Source organism: Rhipicephalus sanguineus, chromosome 4, assembly GCF_013339695.2.
Source record: "Rhipicephalus sanguineus isolate Rsan-2018 chromosome 4, BIME_Rsan_1.4, whole genome shotgun sequence".
In the NCBI taxonomy this organism is placed as follows: Eukaryota; Metazoa; Arthropoda; class Arachnida; order Ixodida; family Ixodidae; genus Rhipicephalus; species Rhipicephalus sanguineus.
In genome coordinates this window covers 175,745,515-175,761,651 of record NC_051179.1, presented here as the reverse complement: position 1 = coordinate 175,761,651, position 16,137 = coordinate 175,745,515, and the positions used below count along the sequence as shown (strand labels likewise).

General features: G+C 48.0%; 1 protein-coding gene across 1 annotated transcript in view; it reads right to left on the bottom strand.

Annotated features, from left to right (window-relative positions):
* The window catches only part of LOC119389133 (uncharacterized), a 30,552-nt gene extending 14,770 nt beyond the window's left edge, over window positions 1–15,782 (bottom strand). Inside the window, exon 1 of the mRNA XM_037656372.2 lies at window positions 15,667–15,782. The gene's annotated coding sequence lies outside the window, so the exon portion shown is untranslated. The remainder of the gene's footprint in view (window positions 1–15,666) is intronic.
* Between the last annotated feature and the right edge of the window lie 355 nt (window positions 15,783–16,137).

The following is a 16,137-nucleotide window of genomic DNA, read 5'->3' as shown; positions in this document are numbered from 1 at the left end:
GAAAGGTTGGGAAGGGCATGGCAGAGGCTGTAGTTCACCGGCGGAGACGTGCGGTGGAGATTTTCGGCGCTGACATTCGCGGCAAGAGCGGACGAAGTTGCGGACGAAGGTATACATGCCACGCCAGTAGTAACGGTGTCGCAGTCTTTCGTACGTTTTGAAGACTCCTGCGTGGCCACACTGTGGGTCAGCGTGAAAAGAGGAACAGATCTCCGACCTCAAGGCTCGCGGGACGACGAGCAGCCACTTGCGACCTTCTAGTGCATAGTTGCGTCGATAGAGGAGCTTGTCGCGAATCGCAAAGTGCGGAACTTGGCGCCGGAGCGTTCGTGATGTCGGGACTTTAGAGGGGTCGGAAAGAAGGTCGAGAAGAGACGATGTCCACGGGTCATTGCGTTGCTCCACAGCAATGTTGTCGAAGTCAAGAGATGACAATGTGCTCTCACATGCGGAGTCAGCAGTGGCCGTCAGGGAGAGAGGGGAACGGGAAAGCGCGTCCGCGTCAGCATGCTTCCGTCCTGAACGATAAACCACGCGTATGTCATAGTCTTGGATTTTCAACGCCCAGCGAGCAAGGCGGCCAGAGGGGTCTTTTAACGTCGAAAGCCAGCACAGCGCATGGTGGTCGGTCACGACGTCAAAAGAACGGCCATATAAATATGGGCGAAACTTGCCAAGCGCCCATACGATGGCCAAATACTCCTTTTCTGTGACGCTGTAGTTGGTCTCTGCCTTGTTAAGTGTGCGACTCGCGTATGCCACAACGTACTCTGTGTGACCAGGTTGACGCTGTGCGAGCACAGCACCCAGGCCTACACCGCTGGCATCGGTATGGAGCTCAGTTGGAGCTTGAGGGTCGAAATGGCGAAGAATGGGTGGCGTCGTGAGAAGCCGTCGCAAGGTGGTGAAAGCTTCGTCGCAGGCAGGGGACCACGATGATAGATCTTTACTGTCGCCGAGGAGTTGTGTGAGAGGTGATATGATGGAGGCAAAGTTTCGAACGAATCGCCGGAAATAAGAGCATAAGCCAATGAAACTGCGCAGCTCTTTGATTGTAGTAGGTTTAGGAAACGCAGTGACAGCGCGCAATTTCTCGGGATCCGGGAGAATGCCGTCCTTGGATACAACGTGGCCTAGAATGGTGAGTTGACGCATGGCAAATCGACATTTTTTAAGGTTTAATTGCAAACCGGCGTTGGTCAAGCAAGTAAGGACTTGCTGAAGGCGGCGCAAGTGTGTTTCGAAGTCAGGGGCGAAGACCACGATGTCATCGAGGTAGCACAGGCAGATCTTCCATTTGAGACCACGCAGAACGTTGTCCATCATTCTTTCGAACGTAGCAGGCGCGTTACAAAGTCCGAAAGGCATGACGGTGAATTCATACAATCCGTCTGGCGTAACAAAAGCGGTTTTTGGGCGATCGGCCTCCGCCATCGGCACCTGCCAGTAGCCTGACCGCAAATCTAACGAGGAAAAGAATTCGGCACCCTGTAAACAGTCCAGAGCATCGTCAATGCGCGGTAGTGGATAGACATCCTTCAGCGTGATCTTGTTCAATCGCCGGAAATCGACACAAAAACGGATAGAACCGTCTTTCTTTGTGACGAGTACTACCGGAGACGCCCATAGGCTCTGTGAAGGTCGAATGACGCCTCGGTGGAGCATGTCATCGACATGGTCGGCAATGACGCGGCGTTCCGTAGCGGAGACGCGATATGGACGTTGCCGCAGCGGTGAGTGAGAACCAGTGTTGATGTGGTGTTCGACTGCTACGGCACGACCTAGAGATGTTTGTGCAACGTCGAAAGAAGGGCGGTAGTGGTGAAGGATGGTGAGAAGCTGTGATCGCTGCGAAGGTGTCAAATCTTCGGCGATGAATGGTCGAAATACATCTGTAGATGCTGGGTCAGGCGCGGAGAGGGCACCCAGTTCACAGACGGCCGTAGAAGACACCTCGTCGGGGACGGGAATGATTCGTGAGGAGTTGACCGTCTCGACGTGGCCAAGGCATTCGTGACAAAACAAGGACAGCGGTGATGAGTGATGATTATAAATGGGCATCGTGGTGAAACCTTCGACAAGGTCAAGAGCAGCAAAAGGCAACGGAAGGTCTCGTCGGGTAACGAAGATGTGGGATGGCGTGAAGAAGACCGTCCCGTCGGATATGGCGCTGCACGAGACTGGTACCAATGCCGAAGAGCCCGGAGGGATGTAGGTGTCGTCATGCACGACAAGTTTAGCGGTAGATTGAGGGTCAACGGAGGCTGTGTCATCGAGTAAGCATAATTCAACCTCAGCCCGAGCACAGTCGATTACGGCGTTGTGGCGCGACAGAAAGTCCCATCCTAAGATAATGGCATGGGAGCACGATGGAAGAACGATGAACTCTATTGTGTACAGAACGTCCTGAATGGTCACACGGGCTGTACAGACTGCGGTCGGTTGAATGGGCTGAGCGCTGGCTGTACGAAGCGACAGTCCGGAGAGAGGCATCGTGACTTTACGAATTGTGCGGCAAAATCCAGCATCGATGACAGAAACAGCAGCACCGGTATCTACAAGAGCGACTGTAGCGACATCTTCGACAAATACATCAATAACATTGGCAGGACAAGTATGAGGACTTGGGCAAACCGAAACTTGCGCAGTTCTTGCCTCGGGAACTGCGTCGTCTAGTTTCCCTCGTCGGTAGGTGCGGGCCGTCGACGCATAGGAGAAAGCGAGCGGCGGCGGGGAGAGGGCGAGCGAAGATGTTCCATTCTGGCGCGGCGATCAGCCTGGTAGCGAGCTTGCGCTGGTGCGGAGGGAGCGTAATGCGAGTTCGAGTCAAATTGGAAGTAGGGCTCTCGGGGGTTGTCATCAGTGGCTTGAACCCGGCGGCGGCAGTACCTTGCGACGTGTCCGGGGCATCTACATGCGAAGCATATCGGACGATTGTCGAGCGTACGCCACGGGTTGGCGGCGGCTGTACTGACCCAGTGAGCAGGAGGTGGGTGGTAGTTCAGAGGATGCTGGAATGGTGGTGCAGGTGTTTTGCGAGTGGGCATGGCAGCAACCGCAGCGTATGTGAGTGGAGCAGCCACAAGGTTTTGCTCGCGGGCAGCTGGCAGCGCCTCAGCGACCTCTCCTTGAATAACGCCACGGAGCGACGATGGTAGTGTCGTGGTAGGTTCCTGAGTGAAGGGCACCAGAGAGAGCTGTCGCGCGACTTCTTCGCGGACAAAGGCTTTGATTTCAGCTATCAGCGAAGTGTTGTCGTGGCCGTTGGTCAGACTCGACAGTGATGCCAAATCGTGTGCGGGAGGACGTCTTGTCAGAGCTCGCTGCTTCCGCAATTCATCATAGCTCTGGCACAAGCTAATAACGTCGTTGACTGTGATCGGGTTCTTCGCCAGCAGCATCTGAAAAGCGTCATCATCAATCCCTTTCATTATGTGCTTGATTTTGTCAGTTTCCGTCATGGCAGCGTTCACGCGTCTGCACAGGTCGACAACGTCTTCGATATAGCTGGTGAACGTTTCACCTGTCTCTTGTGCGCGTGTGCGCAAACGCTGCTCGGCTCGGAGTTTTCGGACGGCGGGTCGGTCGAATACTGCCGTAATTGACGTTTTGAACAGCGGCCATGTTCTGACGTCTCCCTCGTGGTTCTTGAACCAAAGACTGGCCACGCCCGCGAGATAGAACGACACGCGTGTCAACTTGTCCGCGTCCGTCCATTTGTTTAGAGCGCTCACCCGTTCAAAGGTCGACAGCCAATCTTCAACGTCGTTGTCGTCTGTTCCGCTGAAGATTGGAGGCTCTCGCTGCGGAACAGTGCCAGGACAGGTGGCAGGTGGCGATGCAAGCGTCTGCTGGTTGGCGTCCGGCATAGCAGAAGGTAGCCGCCGAGAACGGAGATCCAGGATGGTAGGGGGACGGTAGAGGGAACGTTACCCAGCACGGCTCCACCAAATATAAAGGCGATTTATTGAGTGTGTAGCTGGTCGCTGGTCGCGCAATGCACCGAGAGCAGTTCGCTAGCTCGAGCCTCTGCTGCACACTCGATGATGCTGCCTCTGTTTTGTTTTTGTTTTGTTTTGTTTTGCCTTCTTTTCTATGGCACGTACCCACTCTGGGGGATGGGCCAAGAATATGTAGTTGAAGCTTAAAATGTTATTCGAAGAATGTAAAATGGTTAAAAAAAAATTAAGAGTAGAAATGGTAATAATAAATAAGACATCAAATTAATACTTCAAAAAATATGCTATTGCGCTCGTATTTCAGACAGCCGTATTACCCTGATCAGAACAATTTGGTGAGATTAGATATATTGAACCGCATTTTAATAAAGAGCGTTTGCGCCAGAGTACTTCCTCTTCGTTACAATATATATATATATATATATATATATATATATATCCACTGATAGCCTGTTCAGTCAACGTCCGTGCGCGAAGATGCCTTTGATAATTCGTTCAACTCACATTTGAGGGCACTAAAAGCGCCGCGCGTTAGGCGGCAGTCACGTGGTATTTTTTTAATTCGCACGCTTTAATGAAAGGCCAGTAATCAGTAAGCAGGGGAGTTATGTTAACATAGGTTGAAAAATTCGATGTTTCTGAAGAAGCGCTGCAACTTTCGTATTGAACATGTTTCTCTAGAGTGTCTATTTAAAAGGTTCATTAAGCAATCTGTGTTGATTGTCGAGCTTGGCGGATTGGAAAAAATATTCTGGCGTGCTCTTTATGACTCAGAATAATACTACGCCAATTGGAGACGCGTAGCGCCTATGCTTACTTTTTTAATGCTTGGTTGCTTTTTAGCTGAAACACCCTGTATAGCCATGGTATCCTGAGCCGCCATTCAATGCCGGGGGGGTGTGGTATTCCCTGTTCTGCATAACGTTAACAACACATCTTCCGAGAATACGCGTGAATTCATGATGTACGTAGCTCTGAAACAGACATATTTCTTCATCTCAACTCGCCTGTTATACAATGCTTTTTTTTTTAAGTGGCGAGTTCCAATTATGACCTCTGTCGTATGGGACATAGGTGTTTCAATATACCATAACACCCATAGCTCCTGAAGCTAATGGTGTTTTGAGATTCGAAGGTCGCAGGTTCGGTCCCTGCCCGCGGCAAGCTATCTTTTCGTCCACTTTTCTTTCTGCACATTTACATTACATTTACTACTAATAACGTCCCCTATACTTTCCTTGGCATTATTGTCTGTTAGTTCTCATCAATATTGTGTATAACAAAGAAAAACGAGCCCTTAAAATTTCCACTTCTTTCCTTAGCTCCCAAAGGGTGTTTTATATCAAACGTGAACTTTTACGCAGTCCAAAAGGCTATTGGGAAAGCAAAACAGCCGAACAAGCCCATTTTTGCAGATTCTTATTAGGCAGACGAGTGTTTTGCTTGCTGGAAATCATTTTAAGCGGGCAAAGTGGTTTACAGCGCAGGGTGTTCTTCCCAGGGTTAGTGGTGTTTGTGCGTAGTGATCAAATGCTAGGCGCATAAATTTCACAATCATCGTTTCGTGGCTCCTGCGGTAATTCTGATTTCATTGTATTTAGCCAAGAGGCTTCGTAGGCTTCCATGATTTTGTTTTATTTTTTTCGCTCAGTAAAGCTTGTTTCCTAACTTTGGCAGAAAATGACACGATATCTCAGATACCTTTCACAACATGTGCCTCAACCGACCTCAAAAAGATATAGGCAAACTTAAACTTTGGGGCTTTACATGCCAACATTGCGATATGATTATAAGGCACGCAATAGCGGAAGACTCCGGACTGACTATTTCACAGCTTGCAGAACGCCGCTGGACGAAAAATGTTAAGATAGTATTTCACAAGTAAAACCTTTCTTCAATGCGCAGAACGTTTGAGGGAAAGAACAGAGTGCACTCACTGTTTTCCTCAAACGTTCTTAGCATTAAAAAATACTGTCCTTATCAAATACTCATTACCAACCAGCTCAAACAGCCATCTTGCATCAAAATAGTCCGCATATTGCGGTGATTTGGTAGCATGTGCGTTGTGATGACGCCTGTGCATGTCCCTTGCATATATAACTTTACAAGGAAGCTGTTACGTAAGGGCATGAAAATTTTGATTGTGAGTTTATGCGAACATGATTTTTGACCTAGTCTAAAGAGCTTTCCGTCCAGCTATTTACCAAAATTATGGGTCGGTCGCAAACGTGCTGAGCTTTAATGCAGTGCTGAACCACTTATGGTGATATATCGTATACAACGATCGCATTCTTCAGATTTCTCAATTGAATCAAAGGAAGAGGACGCCGACCACAAGAGAATGAAAATGCATTGACGTTTCGGCCCCCACAACGGGAGCCTTGCTCACAATAAAATTTATTGATTGATTCTTCCCGATTCGACGTGTGTCCGTCGAAGCCTTGATTTCAGATTTCTCAATTTTACCATTGCCTCCACGTAAATGCAAACAATAATAACGATAAAATTATGGGCGACGTACCGGATACAACAATAGAATTGCGGCCAGGTGGAAGGTGCTTACTACAAAAACATGGCTGATCCCTCTGTCATGGGAATCGGTATTACACGAAAGTGAAACGTGTCTTCACAGACGTAGTTTAGCGTTTGTTGTGCATTCTTTCGCCCCAAGCGCGAAGGAATGAATGCTACAGGATCAAGTTGTAATGTTACGCGAAGAACGGCAAGCCGCTCGAAACTTGCAATGCGCTGCTCAAGCAGAAAGGACGCGCGGAACAAACGTACACAGGATGAGCGCAAACTGTCGCAGTTGTAACATTTGTGTGAGCAGCGCGCTCCTTTCACAAAAGCGGCCGCTGCAGTGAGCGAGGTGACCTCCGTGCTCTCAATGGGAACTTGCGGGCAGAGCGCAAGACGTACAAAGCACCGAGATCACGAGATAAGCGCCCACACGAGCGACCACGCCCTGTCGAGGCGCGCGCTAATCCGCGTGGGAGACGACTGTGAAAGCGCGCTCTTCGAGCCCTTCGCACCATCTCGCTAGTGATAACGAAAGCACTGTACTACCGATGTCTGAGTACCGGCACCGGCAAATGGTGTACATAAATAGCTCGCCGTTAGCATAGCAGAGAACATGCACCAGAGAACATTCCTGGTGACGGAACTTTTAAATGCGAAGCATTTCTTAGCGAACCTCTGGCACTTTGAGCGTTTCTATCTACGTATCTATCTATCTATCTATCTATCTAGCCGCCTACGTCTGGGTGCTCTCATGATCGCCTCCTTAACTTGGTGTAGACCAAAATTTGCATGGGAGGGTAAGAGGATTTCACGAATATCATTGCCTGGTCATGACATGAATAACGTTAAAATCCTGTCACGTACGTCGTCAAACCCTTTCCACTATACACCTGCGGCACATACCCGTTTACCACGGGCCGCGGTGTACGGGTATGCGCCACAGGTGATTGACAGTATCTACCCAGGAACGGCGAGAACAGACATTGGTAACTTACGTAAATGCGAGAGCGTTAAGAAAAACCAACATCGGCAGCGTTGACTTGCCGAATGGAGAGAATGAAAATTAGGATCCCAGCAGGAATCGAACCCAAGCATTCTGCGTGGCAATCAGGTATTCTACCACTGAGCCACGCCAGGTCTATAAACTGGTTTGGAAAAACAGCCTACGCAGGCGTAATATCGGTGCAACGTCAATTGTGGTTGTGGTGCTGGCTATCTAATTTCACAAGAAAGAAATAAACACTACATGATGCTCCTACGATGTGCACTCCTACGATACAGGCGTCATATCAGATTAACGTGTGTAGTTCCAGTCTTGGCTCCGCTTTTATAGCAGTCTAATAAACATTACGTTAGCATTCCTATGATTCAGCAAGCTATATTGAAGCATTGCTCGACCCTGGAGGAATACATTAACGAAAGTTACATATGATATCGACATCACCGCAGCGTAAAGTGCACTTCGTCCGACAGAACGACGCAGTGTGCTCTTCATTTCTTACGAGGCTGGGCGATGGCCTCATGCTGACCGAGGATGATGCCAGATTGATTGACAGCCGCTTTGTAGACTAAGCTACGTAGGCCACATACGCCCAGGTAGTCTACGAATACGACAAACACCATCCACTGATGTTGGTCTACGTAGCACTATCCTGGCCTGCCAGCCTCGACGGCCTATACCTCACCAACGCGAACGGTGGCTTCAGGTTCCGACATGTCGCCGGCTCGGTCGACAGACAATTTGTCGACGAAATGACCGAGGCATCCACGAATTCCACCAGCTCTACTATACCACATACTTCACTACACATGGACCCCTCGTCACCACGATCACGACCGGATCCTATAACAAGTCATGACCAGCTGCTGGTGCTCACTGATCACGGTGATGATGCCCTTGTTCAAGAACTGCGAACAACTTCTTGCGCACATGCACACGGGTTCGTGAAAGGTGCGTGCGTTCTCGGGACACGCATGAGCACTACATATCAGCTTACCGCTTCTGGTGTTGGCGATACGCACGTTGCCATTGGCAGCGTTACCCAACCGTAAACAACTGGTTATATAACACATATGCGGCTCTTCAACATATATATGTGTGCGTTTAAGATTTATTGAAATCTTTAGCGTCATTTTGTAACGTGTCGCTCAGTAAAAAAAAGTTACGCCACAATCTCCTACCCGCCGCATGCTTCGCATAACATCGACTCCCACGGTACGTGGGATCTGCCGGATTTTTTCTTATAGTTTTTTCTTTGCCATATGTTAGTCTATATATTTTACAACGTCGTATCCGTGACGGAGATGCGTCAGTGGAGCCGTGGTGGACCGCAGCATAAAACACTTTCGTGTTAAAAGATGGCTGATTCCTCCGTCATTGGAATCGGTATGACACGAAAATCAAACGTGTCGTCACAGAAGTAGTTTATTGTTTATAGTGCTTTCGTACATGAGAGCTTGTACAATTTCTACTGTTTGGTAGATACAGCACCGCTTGATGTGGACGCATCGCACTCACGTTGACGCCTAGTGGCACATCTCCGTACCGACGACGACCAATGCCCATGATAATGATTTGACCCTTGCGGTAGCTGAAGTTCTTAACATTACATGGACTCCGCATATGGTGAATCACGCGCAAAGGGCATCAACACGCACATAATAAACACTGATACTCGATATGCACTCCTTCAAAGCGTCGTCAAATGTGAAGAGAAACGCTACGCGCGTCGTGTCTTCCCTCTAGCCTGGCCGTTACTTCTCACAGGGCGAGCGGGGAACGCGGTGCGACAGCCAGGCGAGCGTTGGAGAGCTACTTTTTGATATGGAAGGATGCTATGGGCGAGGCTTGGCCTAAAGCCGCCACCTCACGGTGTGTTAAAGCGATGAAGAAATTAAACTTGGATTGGAAACGCACCGAATCGGACAGTTGTAGCAACAGCGCGTTTTTTTTTCTTTTTTCGATCCTGCTGGCACAGATGTCACCGCCCCGTTGTAAAGGGGACGCTCATAGCATCCATCCATCCAAGAGCACTGTAAGAGGAAAGTGTGAAAGATAAAAGGCGCGTTCATGTAGCCTCCGCAATGTGCTTATTGCTTTATTAGCTGCAAAGACGCCATTCTGTTCTGGGATGTCCTTCAGAGAGCACTGAAGAAAAGATTTGTCATTAATTCTCACAACCTACGTTATCTTATACCAACATCGCTTGATGAAGTGTCATATGATATGTTTTTCCTCATGGGTATGCATAGCTTATGGAAGGCACGTATGCAAGACCGTAATGCAGAACCCACCATTTCTTCAAGCATACACTTCATTCGAATGGCTATTCACCTAAAGGACATTTATGACGACCTACTCTTTAGACCGGACTGGTACCCCCTCTTGGTGACGTGCTCGGCCTCACCACCTTTTGTATACAACACGATGTGAAGAACTCTTCCTGTTCTACTGCACGTTGTGTTAGCCATCGAGTGTGTCCTCAGTAACGCTTGATCGCTTATTGTCGCTGTGTGATTCTACTTTTGTTTGCTTTATTTGTGCTCTTATTGTGCATTGTAATACTCAGTGTAATAAATACTATGAAAGAAAAGAACAGTTTAGCGGTAGCTCAATGGGCTGAACGCCCACCAGCCATCGACGCGGACCGAGACGTCATGGGTTCGACTCCCGTCAACGGAACTTTTTTGTATAGCTTTTTTCTTTGCCATTTCATGGCGTTCATTTTGCTGACGTACTTCCGCGACGGAAGTACTTCTTGAAAGTCTTGGTGGACCCCGGCGAAAAACGCTTTCGTGTTAAAATTTGTCTGCAAGTTTGATAAAAATAAAGTACTTAAAAGAGAATGACGTGAAATGTAGTTACATATGCCGCAGACAGCCCGCCGTGGAGAAATCTGTGAGGGGGCGCTCTATGCGGCACCGTCGCGCTAGTATCATCGCAATCACTGGCTGGAGAGAGGATGGGAAGAGCTTCCTTTCGCCGCAGCTCCGCAACGCCTGGCAACGGTTTCTAGCAAGAGTTTCCAACCCGTTTGCGCGTACGTGAAATATTACGTAGAATCAGCGCAAGGCGATATTTCCGACGCTCTGTTCGCCGCTATCAGTATACAGCGTGCATCGCTTCCTTACAGTTTGACTTTCTGTTTCCCGTCCACAAGTCGGGCCATATAAAGAGCGTGACAATATCTTCCCAGGAACGGCGAGAACAGACATTGATAATTTAAATGCGAGGGCGTAAAGAAGACCGACATCAGCAGCGCTGACCCGCCGAATGCAAAGCATAAAAATCACAGCATATCCACGGAGTGAATGATGATGAGTGGGCGAAGCTGCGGAGGTTCATCGGTAAACCGTGAATCTTCCGTGAATTATGCCCAGTACGTGATCACCGACGTGAGATCGGGCGCGTTTATACTAAAGGTTCGATGAGTTATGACGACTTGCAGCTCACTTTAATTTTACATGTACGCTGTGAATTTTCATTGTTTAGAAAACCATTGCTTTAGAAAACATCTGGCGTCTTTCGTTAAGCAGCTGGCGTCTTTTCGTTTTGCTTTAGAAACATCTGGCGTTCTTTCGTTTTGCTTTTAGAAAACATCTCGCGTCTATCGTTGGTTTATTTCATCAATCAACGGCGTTTTGAACAAAATTTTTATTGTTTAATCACGCACAGGAGAAATCTCACCAGGCACTACCTTGGAGGTAAACAATGGCTGCTAATGGGAATGAGAGACAGAAGTCGGCTTTTAGCTAACACTTACACTTCTACTTCTTCTAACGTTTCCTACTGGAACATGCCAATGGCTGCTAATGGGGAATGAGAGACAGAAGAATTCGGCTTTTAGTTAACGCGCACGCTGCGAATTTTTTATTGTTCAACAACGCACAGGAAAAATCTCCCACCGGCACCACCTTGGAGGTCAAGATCTGGTACTAGCGTTACGACTGGTTACGCGCTACTACGACTACGACGGACGAACGGGTGCCGCCTTAAGGAGCTTCGCCCCTAAAAATCACTATCCCATCGGAAATCCAACCCAAGCATTCTGCGTGGCAGTCAGGTGCCCTGTCACAGAGCCACGCCACGTCTTGAAACGGCTTTGGAAAAAGACCCTATGCAGGCGTAATGTCGGTGCAGCGTCAACTCATGTTGCACTGCTGGCTGTCTAATTTTATAACAACGCAATAAACATTACATATGTACTCCTAAGTCTCCTATGATATAGGCGTCATGGCGGGTTAACGTCAATAGTAGTTCAAGAGTTGGCTGCACTTTCAAATCAGTCTCAAACATTACATTTGTGTCCCTATGAGTCGGCAAGCTATATTCAAGCGTTGCGACCCCGGAGGAATACGCTAACGAATGGTACGTGCGATAAATACATGATCGCACCGTAGAGTGCACTTCGTTTCGATAATACACACGTCCGTGCTCTAACGCCACTGCTGACGTTACGTCAGACTATGAGTTACCCATTAATATAGTCCACGTTCCTGGTAAGCCCACGATGTGAACACAACTACACTTGCAAAAAGCGTCGATCCACCTCGTAACGCTTGGCTCAGAGTAAAAAAATAAATACAGCACAGACTATTACTCGCTGATTGCTTTGCATGAAAGCCATTTCGACAAGGCCTGCGATCGGCTGTTTTTCTTTTTTATTTTTTCTTGCCGGATTAGATATAAGGATAACTGGTTCTAACGACCGCATTTTGCGGTTTTGTTCATATCTTTATAAATGGATTGCACTGTACATTCAGGCAGAGATAACCTAAGATGATTGTCAAAGAATGCCAAAATCATTCTTGGAACTGTCGAACCAGTTTCATTTCCGGCTCTAGACCAGAATATCTACCACTTGTAGGTGGCAGCCACCTTATGCGGGGATGGCGGGAACAGGTGAAACACAGTAGCGTTCAGCCTGTCATCCCATGATTGCAGACCGTGTTCACTCACCATCACCTTTCACGTCACTAAGCTTGCGGTGTATTTGCTGGCCGCGCCAACAAGCGATAACTGATGTCAAGATTCATATGCTTCATTCAGCGCGGATCCCAATAATCTTTGGGGTTTAACGTCCCGAAACCATGATATCATCATGAGGGACGCCGCAGTGGAGGACTCCGGAAATTCCGACCACCTGGGGTTGTTTAACGTGCGCCTAAATCCAAGTACACGGGCCTGAAGCATTGTCGCCTCCATCAAAAATGCGGCCGCCGCGTCCGGGATACGGTCCCGCGATCTTCGGGTCAGCAGTCGAGCGCCATAACCACTAGACTTATTGTAGGATATGTGCGCAAAGCTCGGACAAACACAGGAAAAACGATGTAGACAGAAGGAGCGCGAACTATCAACTGCTTTATTCGTTCTCGAAACAGCTTACATAGCTTCTTCAAACGTCACAAGAAAAGGTGTTAAGGAGAGAATGCAAACAATTTATGCCCACCTCATGTCAAGCAAAACCTGCGCAAGAAAGTGCCTTCTGTCTTATATAGACTAACCGAAGTATTGCTTACTTATTGCTTAATCTTTATCTTTTTGAGCAAAGGCTCGCATCCTAAGCATGTGCCGGAATGAGCGGGCAGGTGCGCTCCTTCTTTATTTCGAACCGACAAGGCATGCTCCTTGGCGCGCTCATGTATGCAGCGTCCCGTTTGTCCCACGTAGGACCTTCCACATTTGAGCGTTATTTCATACACCACTTTCGTGGCGCATTTCACAAAACTTTCAGCATGCTTAATTCCGCAACCATTGCGCAGGGATTCATTTCCGCCGGTCCTTGAACATAATCCGGCAAGCTTTCTGGGTGCCAAAAAAAAATTGTATGGACGCCATACTGATTTGCCACTTTTTCATGTTATGGCCGACCTTGTGCATAAACGGCACAACGATGGGCTTCTTTTTCGGTGGGCACTCGGTACTGCCACCACGTCTTCCGTCATTTTTTATCTTCTTAAGAAGAGTGTCAGCCCCTGCTGTGATTACTTCAAAAGGGGACCCGGCCGCTAGAAGCCTGCTAACATGATTATCCAAACTGTCATTCATTGTATGCGGACACGATTTAGTACTTAGAGCGCAATGAAGGCACGAACTTGCTATCCCCCTCTTTACAATCTTTGATCGCGCAGAATTAAACTGTATAATCCCTTTGTGCGCTCTCGGTGCATATTTCCAGCAAATATGGCGCCTTCCGATTTACAAGGTAACATCTAAAAATTGTAACGAACCATCGGAAGGGATCTCGTGTGTCAATTTCAAACCTTTCCCATGAAGCCTGAGAAGGTTTAGAATACTGCTGACTGAATCCGTGCAAGTCCGGGCGCTCTGTCGTGATAAAAGTATTAAAAAATCGTCGACGTATCTGAAGGTGTTAAGTACCCTTTCATTTGAAAGTGCAAGCCCTAGTGACTGGTCAATGGCGGCTAAAAATATGTCACAAAGTACCGGGGCAACACAAGACCCTATACAAATTCCTTTGCGTTGGATGTAGAAATTATCATTAAAAGAAATAAAGGTAGTAAAGAAATAAATAAAGAAATAAAGGTAAAGAAATAAATCAACGCTCGACGCTGTCCGCGAAGCATTGTTCGAGAAGCTTCACGATTTTAGTAGATCGTTTTTTTTTAAGATTGCGCGCCGCACGCGAATGTTCCAGCTTTGTCGAGAGATAACGCCGCCACCAGCGATATTGCTGGAAAGTTCCATAGCGCCTGTATAAAAGCCGACGCGCTTGACCGCTTGTCAGTTGATCGAAGGACGACGCCCTGTTCGCCGCTATCATTGTACAGCGTGTATTGCTGTAGTTCTGGTTCTCATTTTCCGGCCACAAGTTCGGCCAAATAAACAGTTTCATCCTGCAAACGCCGACTGCTGTCTTCGTCGACGTCACGACCACGTGACAATATCGCGCGAGCGTCGACCGCACGCAGTATCAGCGCCTTACAACGGCGATAATCTGCGAGACCGGCAACAGTACGCGCAGGCGCACAAAACAGCGCTAGCGCAAGCGTCGTCTGCCACGCTGTTCCTTTCAGGACGATGCACGCCCTATCACAATGACTGTGATAGTCTCCTTAGATAAAAACAAGGAAAACAAAAGCGGTGTGAACAAAACCATGCGCACAACTTAAACCGTGATCTACCGAAAAAAGCAAGACTTTCGTGACGTTTCTATCTGCGATTGTGCGCACTCCTGCGCCTTTAACAAAGAAAGGGAGTGTTTCATCCTGAAAGGAACAGCCTGGCAGACGACGCTTGCGCTGGCGCTGCTTCGTGCGCCTGCGCGTACTGCTGCCAGTCTCGCAGATTATCGCCGTTGTAAGGCGCTGATACTGCGTGCGGTCGACGCTCGCGCGATATTATTAAAAATGCTGGAGGCTGTACACTGGAATTCAGAAAACCAACTAGTTCACTGATGCTCTTTGTAGCAAATGGATCATCAACATGCAGGGCACGTACTCAAGTGCTTCAGCAGAAACTGGCTAATTAGGCACTGCCAGGACCCCTTCTCGCTGACAATAGTTCAAAAAGGAACAGAGTCCTTGTGCGTCTTTGCAGTGAAGAAAATGGTAAGAGCTTTCTTTCTACACCCTGTAATTGAACTTGCAAGCCTACAATAAGTCATGCCCCAACTCGACCAGCAAGATCTTCTAAGAAGCTACTAGACCACCATGGCGGAGTTCAGCGCGGACCCTAGCGTAAAAAAAAGCTCATTTATATTTGTAATGCAGGTAGCGCAAAGAAACACGGACACAAGCGAAGAATGAGTACACGGGACAATCGCCAACATCAAACTCATGAGTTCTCACAAAATATGGACCTCAACCTCTCCACAGCAAAACAGTAAGAACAGAACAGAACAGTTCTCAAAAACTAGCCCAGCCAGGGGCGTAGCCAGGGGGGGGGGGTTCAACCCCCCCCCCCCCTCGAAATGTTTCAGTATTGCTTGCGTATATAATACGCGCACATACAAAGGCACGCCCGAACATACATAAAGTATGGCTGAACCAACCCCGAAAAAATTTCTGGCTAGGCCCCTGAGCCCAGCTATCCGTTCTCGTAAGCTCATTTATAGCTAACCGTGCTCGCGAATGCCGCAGAACATTCTCGACATGCAATTTAAGCACACAAATATTACAAAGTCCACACCAAAAAGAAAGCACAGAATTAAGGCATTGTACCAACCTCAAAAGAATGCTGCTCGTAGGCCTATGCATGAATAGCCATCAAAGATGACTGTGCCAGCACTTCAGCGTGTAGCACTGTTTCACGAGCTGTCCCGAAAATTTAGTACGTCCGTCCGTCCATGCCGCGACCTACCCTCCCCATAAAAAAGAACATTAAAGAGAAAGGGCGCTATTACATTGCTGCGTTCGTGTGCTGTAAAAAAACATGATGTTTGAATCCTAATACTGATAACTGATAGCAGCAGCGGCGGCAACGGAGTGCGACATACTACTGTGTGTACAAATAACTCAGCCTTATTCATATGACGCCGACACATGTCACGTTTCCTGTTGGTATTACCGTCTTCGACACGCTGCACTTGATAGGCATGACACACCACGCAATCTATAAGACAGCGATTGCGTTCTAAACTATTATGTCATCCCATCTTACTTGCACCGTTTATGAAATCCTTAAAAGAGACTGTGC